This window comes from Salvelinus alpinus, chromosome 27, assembly GCF_045679555.1.
Source record: "Salvelinus alpinus chromosome 27, SLU_Salpinus.1, whole genome shotgun sequence".
Taxonomy (NCBI): Eukaryota; Metazoa; Chordata; class Actinopteri; order Salmoniformes; family Salmonidae; genus Salvelinus; species Salvelinus alpinus.
This window is the reverse complement of record NC_092112.1, coordinates 6,515,182-6,534,116: the sequence shown is the minus strand read 5'-3', so window position 1 is coordinate 6,534,116 and position 18,935 is coordinate 6,515,182.

The following is an 18,935-nucleotide window of genomic DNA, read 5'->3' as shown; positions in this document are numbered from 1 at the left end:
TACCACTATCACTACTACTACTACCACTATCACTACTACTACTACCACTATCACTACTACTGCTACTACTACCACTATCACTACTACTACTACTTCTACCATCATCACTACTACTACCACCACTATCACTACTACTACTACCACTATCACTACTACTACTACTACCACTATCACTACTACTATTACCACTATCACTACTACTACTACCACTATCACTACCACCATAACGACCACTACTACCAACAGCACTACTACTACCACTACCACCATCACTACTACTACTACCACCATCACTACCACCACCACCATCACTACTACTACTACCACCAACACCATCACTACTACTACTACCACCATCAGTACTACTACCACTACACCCATCACTACTTCTACAACTACCACCATCACTACTACTACTACCACCACAATCACTACCACTACTACTACTACTACTACTACTACTACCACTATCACTACTACTACCACCACCATCACAACTACTACCACTACCACCATCACTACTACCACTACCACCACCATCACTACTACTACCACCATCACTACTACTACTACTAGCACCATCACTACTACCACTACCACCATCACTACTATCACCACCATCACTACTACTACTACTACCAGCATACATACTACTACCACCATCACTACTACTACTACTACCACCACCATCACTACCACTACTACTACTACCATACCTACTACTATCACTACCACCATCATTACTACTACTACTACTACCACCACCATCACTACTACCACCACCAATATCACTACTACTACTACCACCACCATCACTACTACTACTACTACTACCACAACCATCATCACTACTACTACCACCATCACTACTACTACTACTACCACCACTATCACTACTACTACTACCACCATCACTACTACTACTACCACCATCACTACTACTACTACTACCACCACTATCACTACTACTACTACCACCACCATCACTACTACCACCACCATCATCACTACTACTACCACCATCACTACTACTACTACTACCACCACTATCACTACTACTACTACAACCACCACCACTACTACCACCACCACCATCATCACTACTACCACCACTATCACTACTACCACTACCATCACTACTACTACTACCATCACTACTACTACTACCACCATCACTACTACTACTACCACTACCATCACTACTACTACTACTACCACCACCACCAGCACTACTACCACTACCATCACTACTACCACTACCATCACTACTACTACTACTACTACCACCATCACTACTACCACCACCACTATCACCATCACTACTACCACCACCACCATCACTACTACTACCACCAACATAACTACTACTACCACCACTATCACTACTACTACCACCATCACTACTACTACTACCCCCACTATCACTACTACTACTACCACCACCATCACTACTACTACTACCCCCACTATCACTACTACTACCACTACCACTATCACTACTACTACTACCACTATCACAACTACTACTACTACCACCACTATCACTACTACTACTACCACTATCACTACTACTACCACTACCACTATCACTACTACTACTACCACTATCACAACTACTACTACTACCACCACTATCACTACTACTACTACCACTATCACTACTACTACTACTACCACTATCACTCCTACTACTACCACTACTACTACTACTACTACTACCACTATCACTACTACTACTACTACTACCATCATCACTACTACTACTACCACTATCACTACTACTACTACCACTATCACTACTACTACTACCACTATCACTACTACTACTACTACCACCACTATCACTACTACTACTACCACTATCACTACTACTACTACCACTATCACTACTACTACTACCACTATCACTACTACTACTACTACCACAACTATCACTACTACTACTACCACTATCACTACTACTACTACCACTATCACTACTACTACTACCACTATCACTACTACTGCTACTACTACCACTATCACTACTACTACTACTTCTACCATCATCACTACTACTACCACCACTATCACTACTACTACTACCACTATCACTACTACTACTACTACCACTATCACTACTACTATTACCACTATCACTACTACTACTACCACTATCACTACCACCATAACGACCACTACTACCAACAGCACTACTACTACCACTACCACCATCACTACTACTACTACCACCATCACTACCACCACCACCATCACTACTACTACTACCACCAACACCATCACTACTACTACTACCACCATCACTACTACTACCACTACACCATCACTACTTCTACAACTACCACCATCACTACTACTACTACCACCACAATCACTACCACTACTACTACTACTACTACTACTACTACCACTATCACTACTACTACCACCACCATCACAACTACTACCACTACCACCATCACTACTACCACTACCACCACCATCACTACTACTACCACCATCACTACTACTACTACTAGCACCATCACTACTACCACTACCACCATCACTACTATCACCACCATCACTACTACTACTACTACCAGCATACATACTACTACCACCATCACTACTACTACTACTACCACCACCATCACTACCACTACTACTACTACCATACCTACTACTATCACTACCACCATCATTACTACTACTACTACTACCACCACCATCACTACTACCACCACCAATATCACTACTACTACTACCACCACCATCACTACTACTACTACTACTACCACAACCATCATCACTACTACTACCACCATCACTACTACTACTACTACCACCACTATCACTACTACTACTACCACCATCACTACTACTACTACCACCATCACTACTACTACTACTACCACCACTATCACTACTACTACTACCACCACCATCACTACTACCACCACCATCATCACTACTACTACCACCATCACTACTACTACTACTACCACCACTATCACTACTACTACTACAACCACCACCACTACTACCACCACCACCACTATCACTACTACTACCATCATCACTACTACTACCACCATCACTACTACTACCACCATCATTACTACTACTACCACCATCACTACTACTACTACCACTACCATCACTAATACTACTACCACCACCATCACTACTACCACCACCACTATCACTACTACCTCCACCATCATCACTATTACTACCACCATCACTACTACTACCACTACCACTATCACTACTACTACCACTATCACAACTACTACTAATACCACCACTATCACTACTACTACTACCACTATCACTACTACTACTACTACCACTATCACTCCTACTACTACCACTATCACTACTACTACTACTACTACTACTACCACTATCACTACTACTACTACTACTACCATCATCACTACTACTACTACCACTATCACTACTACTACTACCACTATCACTACTACTACTACCACTATCACTACTACTACTACTACCACCACTATCACTACTACTACTACCACTATCACTACTACTACTACCACTACCATCACTACTACTACTACCACCACCATCACTACTACCACCACCACTATCACTACTACCTCCACCATCATCACTATTACTACCACCATCACTACTACTACCACCACCATCACTACTACCACCACCACTATCACTACTAACTCCACCATCATCACTATTACTACCACCATCACTACTACTACCACCACCATCACTACTACTACTACCATCACTACTACTACTACCACCATCACTACTACTACTACCATCACTACTACTACTACCACCATCACTACGACTACTACCATCACTACTACTACTACCACCATCACTACTACTACTACCACTACCATCACTACTACTACTACTACCACCACCACCAGCACTACTACCACTACCATCACTACTACCACTACCATCACTACTACTACTACTACTACCACCATCACTACTACCACCACCACTATCACCATCACTACTACCACCACCACCATCACTACTACTACCACCAACATAACTACTACTACCACCACTATCACTACTACTACCACCATCACTACTACTACTACCCCCACTATCACTACTACTACTACCACCACCATCACTACTACTACTACCCCCACTATCACTACTACTACCACTACCACTATCACTACTACTACTACTACCACTATCACAACTACTACTACTACCACCACTATCACTACTACTACTACCACTATCACTACTACTACTACTACCACTATCACTCCTACTACTACCACTACTACTACTACTACTACTACCACTATCACTACTACTACTACTACTACCATCATCACTACTACTACTACCACTATCACTACTACTACTACCACTATCACTACTACTACTACCAACACTATCACTACTACTACTACTACTACCACAATCACTACTACTACTACCACTATCACTACTACTGCTACTACCACCACTATCACCACTACTACTACCACTATCACTACTACTACTACTACCACTATCACTACTACTATTACCACTATCACTACTACTACTACCACTATCACTACCACCATAACGACCACTACTACCAACAGCACTACTACTACCACTATCACTACTACTATTACCACTATCACTACTACTACTACCACCATCACTACCACCAACACCATCACTACTACTACTACCACCAACACCATCACTACTACTACTACCACCATCACTACTACTACCACTACACCCATCACTACTTCTACAACTACCACCATCACTACTACTACTACCACCACAATCACTACCACTACTACTACTACTACTACTACTACTACTACCACTATCACTACTACTACCACCACCATCACAACTACTACCACTACCACCATCACTACTACCACTACCACCACCATCACTACTACTACCACCATCACTACTACTACTACTAGCACCATCACTACTACCACTACCACCATCACTACTATCACCACCATCACTACTACTACCAGCATACATACTACTACCACCATCACTACTACTACTACTACCACCACCATCACTACCACTACTACTACTACCATACCTACTACTATCACTACCACCATCATTACTACTACTACTACTACCACCACCATCACTACTACCACCACCAACATCACTACTACTACTACCACCACCATCACTACTACTACTACTACTACTACTACCATCACTACTAAAACCCCAAACAGCAAGCAATGCAAGTGTAGAAGCACGGTGGCTAGGAAAAACTCCCTAGAAAGGCCAAAACCTAGGAAGAAACCTAGAGAGGAACCAGGCTAGGAGAGGTGGCCAGTCCTCTTCTGGCTGTGCCGGGTGGCGATTATAACAGAACATGGCCAAGATGTGTAAATGTTCACAGATGACCAGCAAATAATAATAATCACTGTGGTTGTCGAGGGTGCAACAGGTCAGCACCTCAGGAGTAAATGTCAGTTGGCTTTTCATAGCCGATCATTGAGAGTATCTCTACCACTCCTGCAGTCTCTAGAGAGTTGTAAACAGCAGGTCTGGGACAGGTAGCACGTCCGGTGAACAGGTCAGGGTTCCATAGCCGCAGGCAGAACAGTTGAAACTGGAGCAGCAGCACGGCCAGGTGGACTGGGGACAGCAAGGAGTCATCAGGCCAGTTAGTCCTGAGGCATGGTCCTAGGGCTCAGGTCCTCTGAGAGAGAGAAATAAAGAAAGAGAGAAAGAGAGAATTAGAGAGAGCATACTTAAATTCACACAGGACACAGTATAAGACAGGAGAAATACTCCAGATATAACCAACTGACCCTAGCCCCCCGACACATTAACTACTGCAGCATAAATACTGGAGGCTGAGACTGGAGGGGTCAGGAGACACTGTGGCCCCATCCGACGATACCCCCAGACAGGGCCAAACAGGCAGGATATAACCCCACCCACTTTGCTAAAGCACAGCCCCCACACCACTAGAGGGATATCTTCAACCACCAACTTTCCATCCTGAGACAAGGCCGAATATAGGCCACAAAGATCTCACCCACGACACAACCCAAGAGGGGGCACCAACCCAGACAGGAAGATCAAGTCAGTGACTCAACCCACTCAAGTGACGCACCCCTCCTAGGGATGGCAAGGAAGAGCACCAGTAAGCCAGTGACTCAGCCCCTGTAATAGGGTTAGGGGCAGAGAATCACAGTGGAGAGAGGGGAACCGGCCAGGCAGAGACAGCAAGGGCGGTTCGTTGCTCCAGTGCCTTTCCGTTCACCTTCACACTTCTGGACCAGACTACACTCAATCATAGGACCTACTGAAGAGATGAGTCTTCAGTAAAGACTTAAAGGTTGAGACCGAGTCTGCATCTCTCACATGGGTAGGCAGACCATTCCATAAAAATGAAGCTCTACAGGAGAAAGCCCTGCCTCCAGCTGTTTGCTTAGAAATTCTAGGGACAATTAGGAGGCCTGCGTTTTGTGACCGTAGCGTACGTGTAGGTATGTACGGCAGGACCAACTCAGAAAGATAGGTAGGAGCAAGCCCATGTAATGCTTTGTAGGTTAGTAGTAAAACTTTGAAATCAGCCCTTGCCTTAACAGGAAGCCCGTGTAGAGAGGCTAGCACTAGAGTAATAAATTGTGAATACTACTACTCTCACCATCAATAAACTACTACCACTACCATCATCACTACTACTACTACCACCATCACTAAACTGCTATCACTACCATCATTCCTACTACTACTATCACTACCACCATCACTAAACTGCTATCACTACCATCATTCCTACTACTACTATCACTACCACCATCACTACTACTACTACTACCACCATCACTAAACTACTATCACTACCACCATCACTAAACTACTATAACCATCACTAAACTACTATCACTACCACCATCACTACTACTACTACCACCATCACTAAACTACTATCACTACCACCATCACTACTACTACTATCACCATCACTAAACTACTATCACTACCATCATTCCTACTACTACTACCACCATCACTAAACTACTATCACTACCACCATCATTACTACTACCACCACCATCACTAAACTACTACCACTACCATCATTCCTACTACTACTATCACTACCACCATCACTACTACTACTACCACAATCACTAAACTACTATCACTACCACCATCACTACTACTACCACCACCATCACTAAACTACTACCACTACCATCATTCCTACTACTACTATCACTACCACCATCACTAAACTACTATCACTACCACCATCACTACTACTACTACCACGATCACTACTACTACCACCATCACTAAACTACTATCACTACCATCATCACTACTACTACCACCATCACTAAACTGCTATCACTACCATCATTCCTACTACTACTATCACTACCACCATCACTACTACTACTACTACCACCATCACTAAACTACTATCACTACCACCATCACTAAACTACTATCACCATCACTAAACTACTATCACTACCACCATCACTACTACTACTACCACCATCACTAAACTACTATCACTACCACCATCACTACTACTACTAACACCATCACTAAACTACTATCACTACCATCATTCATACTACTACTACCACCATCACTAAACTACTATCACTACCACCATCACTACTACTACCACCACCATCACTAAACTACTACCACTACCATCATTCCTACTACTACTATCACTACCACCATCACTACTACTACTACCACCATCACTAAACTGCTATCACTACCATCATTCCTACTACTACTATCACTACCACCATCACTACTAATACTACTACCACCATCACTAAACTACTATCACTACCAATATCACTACTACTACTATCACCATCACTAAACTACTATCACTACCATCATTCCTACTACTACTACCACCATCACTAAACTACTATCACTACCACCATCACTAAACTACTATCACAACCACCATCACTACTACTACCACCACCATCACTAAACTTCTACCACTACCACCATCACTACTACTACTACCACGATCACTACTACTACCACCATCACTAAACTACTATCACTACCATCATCACTACTACTACCACCATCACTAAACTACTACCACTAACATCATTACTACTACTACCACCATCACTAAACTACTATCACTACCACCATCACTAAACTACTATCACAACCACCATCACTACTACTACCACCACCATCACTAAACTACTACCACTACCACCATCACTACTACTACTACCACGATCACTACTACTACCACCATCACTAAACTACTGTCACCACCATCATCACTACTACTACCACCATCACTAAACTACTACCACTACCATCACTACTACTACTACTACCACCATCACTAAACTACTATCACTACCATCATTACTACTACTACTACCACCATCACTAAACTACTATCACTACCATCATCACTACTACTACTTCCACCATCACTAAACTACTATCACTACCATCATTACTACTACCACCACCATCACTAAACTACTATCACTACCATCATTACTACTACTACTACCACCATCACTAAACTACTATCACCACCATCATCACTACTACTACTACTACCACCATCACTAAACTACTATCACTACCATCATTACTACTACTACTACCACCATCACTAAACTACTATCACTACCATCATCACTACTACTACTTCCACCATCACTAAACTACTATCACTACCATCATTACTACTACCACCACCATCACTAAACTACTATCACTACCACCATCACTACTACTAATACCACCATAACTAAACTACTATCACCACCATCATTACTACTACCACCATCATTACTACTACTACCACCATCACTAAACTACTACCACTAACATCATTACTACTACTACCACCATCACTAAACTACTATCACCACATTCATCACTACTACAACTACCACCATCACTAAACTACTATCACTACCATCACTAAACTACTACCACCACCATCACTAAACTACTATCACTACCACCATCACTACTACTACTTCCACCATCACTAAACTACTATCACTACCATCATTACTACTACCACCACCATCACTAAACTACTATCACCACCACCATCACTACTACTACTACCACCATCACTAAACTACTATCACTACCATCACTAAACTACTACCACCATCACTAAACTACTACCATCACTTTCACTACTACTACCACTACCAACACCATCACTACTACTACTACTACCATCATCACTACTACTACTACCACCATCACTACTACTACTACTACCATCATCACTACTACTACTACCACCATCACTAAACTACTATCACTACCATCATCGCTAAACTACTATCACTACCACCATCACTGAACTACTATCACTACCATCATCACTCCTACTACCACTACCACCACCATCACTACTACTACTACCACCATCACTACAAGGTAGTACGTCCAGCGAACAGGTCAGGGTTCCCTAGCCACAGGCAGAACAGGTCAGGGTTCCCTAGCCACAGGCAGAACAGGTCAGGGTTCCCTAGCCACAGGCAGAACAGGTCAGGGTTCCCTAGCCACAGGCAGAACAGGTCAGGGTTCCCTAGCCACAGGCAGAACAGGTCAGGGTTCCCTAGCCACAGGCAGAACAGGTCAGGGTTCCCTAGCCACAGGCAGAACAGATGAAACTGGAGCAGCAGCACTACAAGGTAGTACATTGTCCTGTGAAAACAGCATGAGCTGTCTGTGCTGTCTTTGTCTGTCAGAAATGACAGAAAACGGTCTAGGCAGAGAGAGAGAGAGAGAGAGAGAGAGAGAGAGATGGAGGGAGGAGTAGAGAGCAAGTGGAGATAGAGATAGTAGAGGGAGAGAGAGGGGGAGGGAGGGAAGAGTAGAGAGCAAGTGGAGATAGAGATAGTAGAGAGAGAGAGAGAGGGGGAGGGAAGAGTAGAGAGAGAGAGAGAGAGGGAAGAGTAGAGAGCAAGAGGAGATAGAGATAGTAGAGAGGGAGAGAGAGAGGGAGGGAGGGAAGAGTAGAGAGAGAGAGAGAGCGGGAGGGAGGGAAGAGTAGAGAGCAAGTGGAGATAGAGATAGAGAGAGAGAGAGGGAGGGAGGGAAGAATAGAGAGTGGGAGAGAGAGCTGAGGAAAATAACATTGTCCCCTGAGGGGAAGAGAACAAGGAGAGGTTAGAGTTCCTCTGTTTACAAAACATTTAACTGACTTCTGCAAGTCCTTTGTGGGCGGAGGGAAATAAGACAAGGAAAACAAGGGAAGAGAGGAGGAAAATGATTTCAGTTATGTCTGCAGACAGAATAGAGGGACATCTAACATCTCTAAGGACATCAATCAATCAATCAAGTTTATTTTATATAGCCCTTCGTACATCAGCTAATATCTCGAAGTGCTGTTCAGAAACCCAGCCTAAAACCCCAAACAGCAAGCAATGCAGGTGTAAAAGCACGGTGGCTAGGAAAAACTCCCTAGAAACCTCCCTAGACATGGAGTTTTTCCTTTCTCTCTCTCTCTCTCTCTCTCTCTCTCTCCTTTTCTTCTCTTTCTCTCTCCCTCATCCACACACACACACCATCCAGCAGGATGAGAGAGAGAGAGAGAGAGAGAGAGAGAGAGAGAGAGAGAGAGAGAGAGAGAGAGAGAGAGAGAGAGAGAGAGAGAGAAGCAAGGACCTTTTACGGTAAGGTCGGCGCATGTGACAAATACAATTTGATTTGAAAATGACGCCCGCACATATGCCCAGGCTGTGAGCAGAGCAACAGTCCCAACCCCCACTAATACACCCGTCCAAGACCCATCCTGAGACAGTCCTAACCCCCACTAATACACCCGTCCAAGACCCATCCTGAGAGAGTCCTAACCCCCACTAATACACCCGTCCAGACCCATCCTGAGACAGTCCCTAACCCCACTAATACACCCGTCCAGACCCATCCTGAGACAGTCTCCAACCCCCACTAATACACCCGTCCAGACCCATCCTGAGAGAGTCCCCAACCCCCACTAATACACCCGTCCAAGACCCATCCTGAGACAGTCCTAACCTCCACTAATACACCCGTCCAAGACCCATTCTGAGACAGTCCCTAACCCCACTAATACACCCGTCCAGACCCATCCTGAGACAGTCTCCAACCCCCACTAATACACCCGTCCAGACCCATCCTGAGACAGTCCCTAACCCCACTAATACACCCGTCCAGACCCATCCTGAGAGAGTCCTAACCCCCACTAATACACCCGTCCAGACCCACCCTGAGACAGTCCCTAACCCCCACTAATACACCCGTCCAGACCCATCCTGAGACAGTCCCTAACCCCCACTAATACACCCGTCCAGACCCATCCTGAGACAGTCCCAACCCCCACTAATACACCCGTCCAGACCCATCCTGAGAGAGTCCCCAACCCCCACTAATACACCCGTCCAGACCCACCCTGAGACAGTCCCTAACCCCACTAATACACCCGTCCAAGACCCATCCTGAGACAGTCTCCAACCCCCACTAATACACCCGTCCAGACCCATCCTGAGACAGTCCCTAACCCCACTAATACACCCGTCCAGACCCATCCTGAGAGAGTCCCCAACCCCCACTAATACACCCGTCCAAGCCCCGTCCTGAGACAGTCCCTAACCCCACTAATACACCCGTCCAGACCCATCCTGAGAGAGTCCCCAACCCCCACTAATACACCCGTCCATACCCATCCTGAGACAGTCCCAACCCCCACTAATACACCCGTCCAGACCCATCCTGAGACAGTCCCCAACCCCCACTAATACACCCGTCCAAGCCCCGTCCTGAGACAGTCCCTAACCCCCACTAATACACCCGTCCAGACCCATCCTGAGACAGTCCCTAACCCCCACTAATACACCCGTCCAAGACCCATCCTGAGACAGTCCCTAACCCCCACTAATACACCCGTCCAAGACCCATCCTGAGACAGTCCCCAACCCCCACTAATACACCCGTCCAGACCCATCCTGAGACAGTCTCCAACCCCCACTAATACACCCGTCCAGACCCATCCTGAGACAGTCCCTAACCCCCACTAATACACCCGTCCAGACCCATCCTGAGACAGTCCCAACCCCCACTAATACACCCGTCCAGACCCATCCTGAGACAGTCCCCAACCCCACTAATACACCCGTCCAGACCCATCCTGAGACAGTCCCCAACCCCCACTAATACACCCGTCCAGACCCATCCTGAGACAGTCCCTAACCCCCACTAATACACCCGTCCAGACCCATCCTGAGACAGTCCTAACCCCCACTAATACACCCGTCCAGACCCATCCTGAGACAGTCCCTAACCCCCACTAATACACCCGTCCAGACCCATCCTGAGAGAGTCCTAACCCCCACTAATACACCCGTCCAGACCCATCCTGAGACAGTCCTAACCCCCACTAATACACCCGTCCAGACCCATCCTGAGACAGTCCTAACCCCCACTAATACACCCGTCCAGACCCATCCTGAGACAGTCCTAACCCCCACTAATACACCCGTCCAGACCCATCCTGAGAGAGTCCCAACCCCCACTAATACACCCGTCCAGACCCATCCTGAGAGAGTCCCTAACCCCCACTAATACACCCGTCCAGACCCATCCTGAGAGAGTCCCTAACCCCCACTAATACACCCGTCCAGACCCATCCTGAGACAGTCCTAACCCCCACTAATACACCCGTCCAGACCCATCCTGAGACAGTCCTAACCCCCACTAATACACCCGTCCAGACCCATCCTGAGACAGTCCTAACCCCCACTAATACACCCGTCCAGACCCATCCTGAGACATGACAAGAAATGTAAGAAGTCATAAGAATCTGATATGATGTAGAAAACCTCTGGAAAATAGGAGGAGAAGAGAGGAGTAGAAGAGAGGGAGAGGAGGATGAGAAAAGAGGAGAAGAGAGTAGGAGGAGGAGGGGGAGAAGAGAGGGGAGGAGGAGGAGGAGATAGGGGAGGAAGGGGAGGAGTAGAAGAGAGGGGGATGAGGAGAAGGAGGAGGAGAAAGGGGAGGAGGGGGAGAAGAGAGGGGAGGGGGAGGAGGAGATAGGGGGAGGAGAAGAGAGTGGGAGCAGGCGAAGAGAGGGGGAGGAGGAGAACAGAGGGGGAGGAGGAGAAGAGAAGGGGAGGAGGAGAAGAGAAGGGGAGGAGGAGGAGAAGAGAGGGGGAGGAGGAGAAGAGAGGGGGGGAGGAGAAGAGAGGGGGAGGATGAGGAGAAGAGAGAGGAGGAGAAGAGAGGGCGAGGAGGAGAAGAAAATAGGAGGAGAAGAAGAGAGGAGGAGGAGGAGGAGAAGAGAGAGGAGGAGGAGAAGAGAGAGGAGGAGGAGGAGAAGAGAGAGGAGGAGGAGAAGAGAGAGAGGAGGAGGAGGAGGAGAAGAGAGAGGAGGAGGAGGAGAAGATAGAGGAGGAGGAGGAGAAGAGAGAGGAGGAGGAGAAGAGAGAGAGGAGGAGAAGAGAGAGTAGGGCGAAGAGAGGGGGAGGAGGAGAAGAGTGGAGGAGCAGCGGTGGAATGTAATATCCTACTCCACTATAACTACTGTTACTTTAGATACATTGTTCTCAGGTAGAAGTAAAACGACTTGTGTAAAAGTAAAGCTCATTTAACAAGTAATCAATCAGTAGTTTATTTTTTATTTATTTTTTATTTCACCTTTATTTAACCAGGTAGGCTAGTTGAGAACAAGTTCTCATTTGCAACTGCGACCTGGCCAAGATAAAGCATAGCAGTGTGAACAGACAACAACACAGAGTTACACATGGAGTAAACAATAAACAAGTCAATAACATGGTAGAAAAAAAAGAGAATCTATATACAATGTGTGCAAAAGGCATGAGGTAGGCAATAAATTGAATAATTACAATTTAGCAGATTAACACTGGAGTGATAAATCATCAGATGATCATGTGCAAGAAGAGATACTGGTGTGCAAAAGAGCAGAAAAGTAAATAAATAAAAGCAGTATGGGGGGTGAGGTAGGTAAATTGGGTGGGTAGTTTACAGATGGACTATGTACAGCTGCAGCGATCGGTTAGCTGCTCGGATAGCAGATTTTTAAAGTTGTTGAGGGAGATAAAAGTCTCCAACTTCAGAGATTTTTGCAATTCGTTCCAGTCGCAGGCAGCAGAGAACTGGAAGGAAAGGCGTCCAAATGAGGTTTTGTCTTTAGGGATGATCAGTGAGATACACCTGCTGGAGCGCGTGCTACGGGTGGGTGTAGCCATCGTGACCAGTGAACTGAGATAAGGCGGCACTTTACCTAGCATAGCCTTGTAGATGACCTGGAGCCAGTGGGTCTGACGACGAACATGTAGCGAGGGCCAGCCGACTAGGGCATACAGGTCGCAGTGGTGGGTCGTATAAGGTGCTTTAGTAACAAAACGGATGGCACTGTGATAAACTGCATCCAGTTTGCTGAGTAGAGTATTGGAAGCTATTTTGTAGATGACATCGCCGAAGTTGAGGATCGGTAGGATAGTCAGTTTTACTAGGGTAAGTTTGGCGGCGTGATTGAAGGAGGCTTTGTTGCGGAATAGAAAGCCGACTCTAGATTTGATTTTGGATTGGAGATGTTTGATATGAGTCTGGAAGGAGAGTTTGCAGTCTAGCCAGACACCTAGGTACTTATAGATGTCCACATATTCTAGGTCGGAACCGTCCAGGGTGGTGATGCTAGTCGGGCGTGCGGGTGCAGGCAGCGAACGGTTGAAAAGCATGCATTTGGTTTTACTAGCGTTTAAGAGCAGTTGGAGGCCACGGAAGGAGTGTTGTATGGCATTGAAGCTCGTCTGGAGGTTTGTTAACACAGTGTCCAAAGAAGGGCCAGAAGTATACAGAATGGTGTCGTCTGCGTAGAGGTGGATCAGGGAATCGCCCGCAGCAAGAGCAACATCATTGATGTATACAGAGAAAAGAGTCGGCCCGAGAATTGAACCCTGTGGTACCCCCATAGAGACTGCCAGAGGACCGGACAACATGCCCTCCGATTTGACACACTGAACTCTGTCTGCAAAGTAGTTGGTGAACCAGGCAAGGCAGTCATTAGAAAAACCGAGGCTACTGAGTCTGCCGATAAGAATATGGTGATTGACAGAGTCGAAAGCCTTGGCCAGGTCGATGAAGACGGCTGCACAGTAATGTCTTTTATCGATGGCGGTTATGATATCGTTTAGTACCTTGAGCGTGGCTGAGGTGCACCCGTGACCGGCTCGGAAACCGGATTGCACAGCGGAGAAGGTACGGTGGGATTCGAGATGGTCAGTGATCTGTTTGTTGACTTGGCTTTCGAAGACCTTAGATAGGCAGGGCAGGATGGATATAGGTCTGTAACAGTTTGGGTCCAGGGTGTCTCCCCCTTTGAAGAGGGGGATGACCGCGGCAGCTTTCCAATCCTTGGGGATCTCAGATGATACGAAGGAGAGGTTGAACAGGCTGGTAATAGGGGGTGCGACAATGGCGGCGGACAGTTTCAGAAATAGGGGGTCCAGATTGTCAAGCCCAGCTGATTTGTATGGGTCCAGGTTTTCCAGCTCTTTCAGAACATCTGCTATCTGGATATGGGTAAAGGAGAAGCTGGGGAGGCTTGGGCGAGTAGCAGCGGGGGGGGCGGGGCTGTTGGCCAAGGTTGGAGTCGCCAGGAGGAAGGCATGGCCAGCCATTGAGAAATGTTTGTTGAAGTTTTCGATTATCACGGACTTATCAGTGGTGACCGTGTTACCTAGCCTCAGTGCAGTGGGCAGCTGGGAGGAGGTGCTCTTGTTTTCCATGGACTTTACAGTATCCCAGAACTTTTTGGAGTTAGAGCTACAGGATGCAAATTTCTGCTTGAAAAAGCTGGCCTTTGCTTTCCTGACTGACTGCGTGTATTGGTTCCTGACTTCCCTGAACAGTTGCATATCGCGGGGGCTCTTCGATGCTATTGCAGTTCGCCACAGGATGTTTTTGTGCTGGTCGAGGGCAGTCAGGTCTGGAGTGAACCAAGGGCTATATCTGTTCTTGGTTCTGCATTTTTTGAACGGAGCATGCTTGTCTAATATGGTGAGGAAGTAACTTTTAAAGAATGACCAGGCATCCTCAACTGACGGGATGAGGTCAATATCCTTCCAGGGTACCCGGGCCAGGTCGATTAGAAAGGCCTGCTCGCAGAAGTGTTTTAGGGAGCGTTTGACAGTGATGAGGGGTGGTCGTTTGACCGCGGACCCGTGGCGGATACAGGCAATGAGGCAGTGATCGCTGAGATCTTGATTGAAGACAGCAGAGGTGTATTTGGAGGGCAGGTTGGTCAGGATAATGTCTATTAGGGTGCCCATGTTTACGGATTTAGGGTTGTACCTGGTGGGTTCCTTGATGATTTGTGTGAGATTGAGGGCATCAAGCTTGGATTGTAGGACTGCCGGGGTGTTAAGCATATCCCAGTTTAGGTCACCTAACAGAACAAACTCTGAAGCTAGATGGGGAGCGATCAATTCACAGATGGTGTCCAGGGCACAGCTGGGAGCTGAGGGGGGTCGGTAGCAGGCGGCAACAGTGAGAGACTTATTTCTGGAGAGATTAATTTTTTTAATTAGAAGTTCGAACTGTTTGGGCATAGACCTGGAAAGTATGACAGAACTTTGCAGGCTATCTCTGCAGTAGATTGCAACTCCTCCCCCTTTGGCAGTTCTATCTTGACGGAAAGTGTTATAGTTGGGTATGGAAATCCCAGAATTTTTGGTGGCCTTCCTAAGCCAGGATTCGGACACGGCAAGGACATCAGGGTTGGCAGAGTGTGCTAAAGCGGTGAGTAAGGCAAACTTAGGGAGGAGGCTTCTGATGTTGACATGCATGAGGCCAAGGCTTTTTCGATCACAGAAGTCAACAAATGAGGGTGACTGGGGACATGCAGGGCCTGGGTTTACCTCCACATCACCCGAGGAACAGAGGAGTAGTAGGATGAGGGTGCGGCTAAAGGCTATCAAAACTGGTCGCCTAGAGCGTTGGGGACAAGGAATAAAAGGAGCAGATTTATGGGCGTGGTAGAATAGATTCTGGGCATAATGTGCAGACAGGGGTATGGTGGGGCACGGGTACAGCGGAGGCAAGCCCAGGCACTGGGTGATGATAAGAGAGGTTGTATCTCTGGACATGCTGGTCTCAATGGGTGAGGTCACCGCATGTGTGGGGGGTGGGACAAAGGAGGTATCAGAGGTACGGAGAGTGGAACTACGGGGTCCGTTGCAAACCAAAACAATGATAACTAGCCTGAACAACAGTATGCAAGGCATATTGATATTTGAGAGAGACATACAATAAGGCATAAAGTGATTGCAGGTCTTGATTGGGAGAGCTAGCTAAAACAACAGGTAAGATAACAGCAGCTAGTCCACTAACACAGCAACAACAGGTAAAAATGGCGACGACTAGGCAGAGAGGGTCGGATTAACTACACACAGATCCTGAGTTAAAGCACAGAGCCGACAGATAAAACACAAATAAACAGAATGGAGTACCGTGAATTAATGGACAGTCAAGCAGGCATCAGCTATGTAGCCTATGTATATCATATATATATATATATATATATATACAGTGGGGAGAACAAGTATTTGATACACTGCCGATTTTGCAGGTTTTCCTACTTACAAAGCATGTAGAGGTCTGTAATTTTTATCATAGGTACACTTCAACTATGAGAGACGGAATCTAAAACAAAAATCCAGAAAATCACATTGTATGATTTTTAAGTAATTAATTTGCATTTTATTGCATGACATAAGTATTTGATACATCAGAAAAGCAGAACTTAATATTTGGTACAGAAACCTTTGTTTGCAATTACAGAGATCATACGTTTCCTGTAGTTCTTGACTAGGTTTGCACACACTGCAGCAGGGATTTTGGCCCACTCCTCCCTACAGATCTTCTCCAGATCCTTCAGGTTTCGGGGCTGTCGCTGGGCAATACGGACTTTCAGCTCCCTCCAAAGATTTTCTATTGGGTTCAGGTCTGGAGACTGGCTAGGCCACTCCAGGACCTTGAGATGCTTCTTACGGAGCCACTCCTTAGTTGCCATGGCTGTGTGCTTCGTGTCGTTGTCATGCTGGAAGACCCAGCCACGACCCATCTTCAATGCTCTTACTGAGGGAAGGAGGTTGTTGGCCAAGATCTCGCGATACATGGCCCCATCCATCCTCCCCTCAATACGGTGCAGTCGTCCTGTCCCCTTTGCAGAAAAGGATCCCCAAAGAATGATGTTTCCACCTCCATGCTTCACGGTTGGGATGGTGTTCTTGGGGTTGTACTCATACTTCTTCTTCCTCCAAACACGGCGAGTGGAGTTAGACCAAAAAGCTCTATTTTTGTCTCATCAGACCACATGACCTTCTCCCATTCCTCCTCTGGATCATCCAGATGGTCATTGGCAAACTTCAGACGGGCCTGGACATGCACTGGCTTAAGCAGGGGGACCTTGCGTGCGCTGCAGGATTTTAATCCATGACGGCGTAGTGTGTTACTAATGGTTTTCTTTGAGACTGTGGTCCCAGCTCTCTTCAGGTCATTGACCAGGTCCTGCCGTGTAGTTCTGGGCTGATCCCTCACCTTCCTCATGATCATTGATGCCCCACGAGGTGAAATCTTGCATGGAGCCCCAGACCGAGGGTGATTGACCGTCATCTTGAACTTCTTCCATTTTCTAATAATTGCGCCAACAGTTGTTTCCTTCTCACCAAGCTGCTTGCCTATTGTCCTGTAGCCCATCCCAGCCTTGTGCAGGTCTACAATTTTATCCCTGATGTCCTTACACAGCTCTCTGGTCTTGGCCATTGTGGAGAGGTTGGAATCTGTTTGATTGAGTGTGTGGACAGGTGTCTTTTATACAGGTAACGAGTTCAAACAGGTGCAGTTAATACAGGTAATGA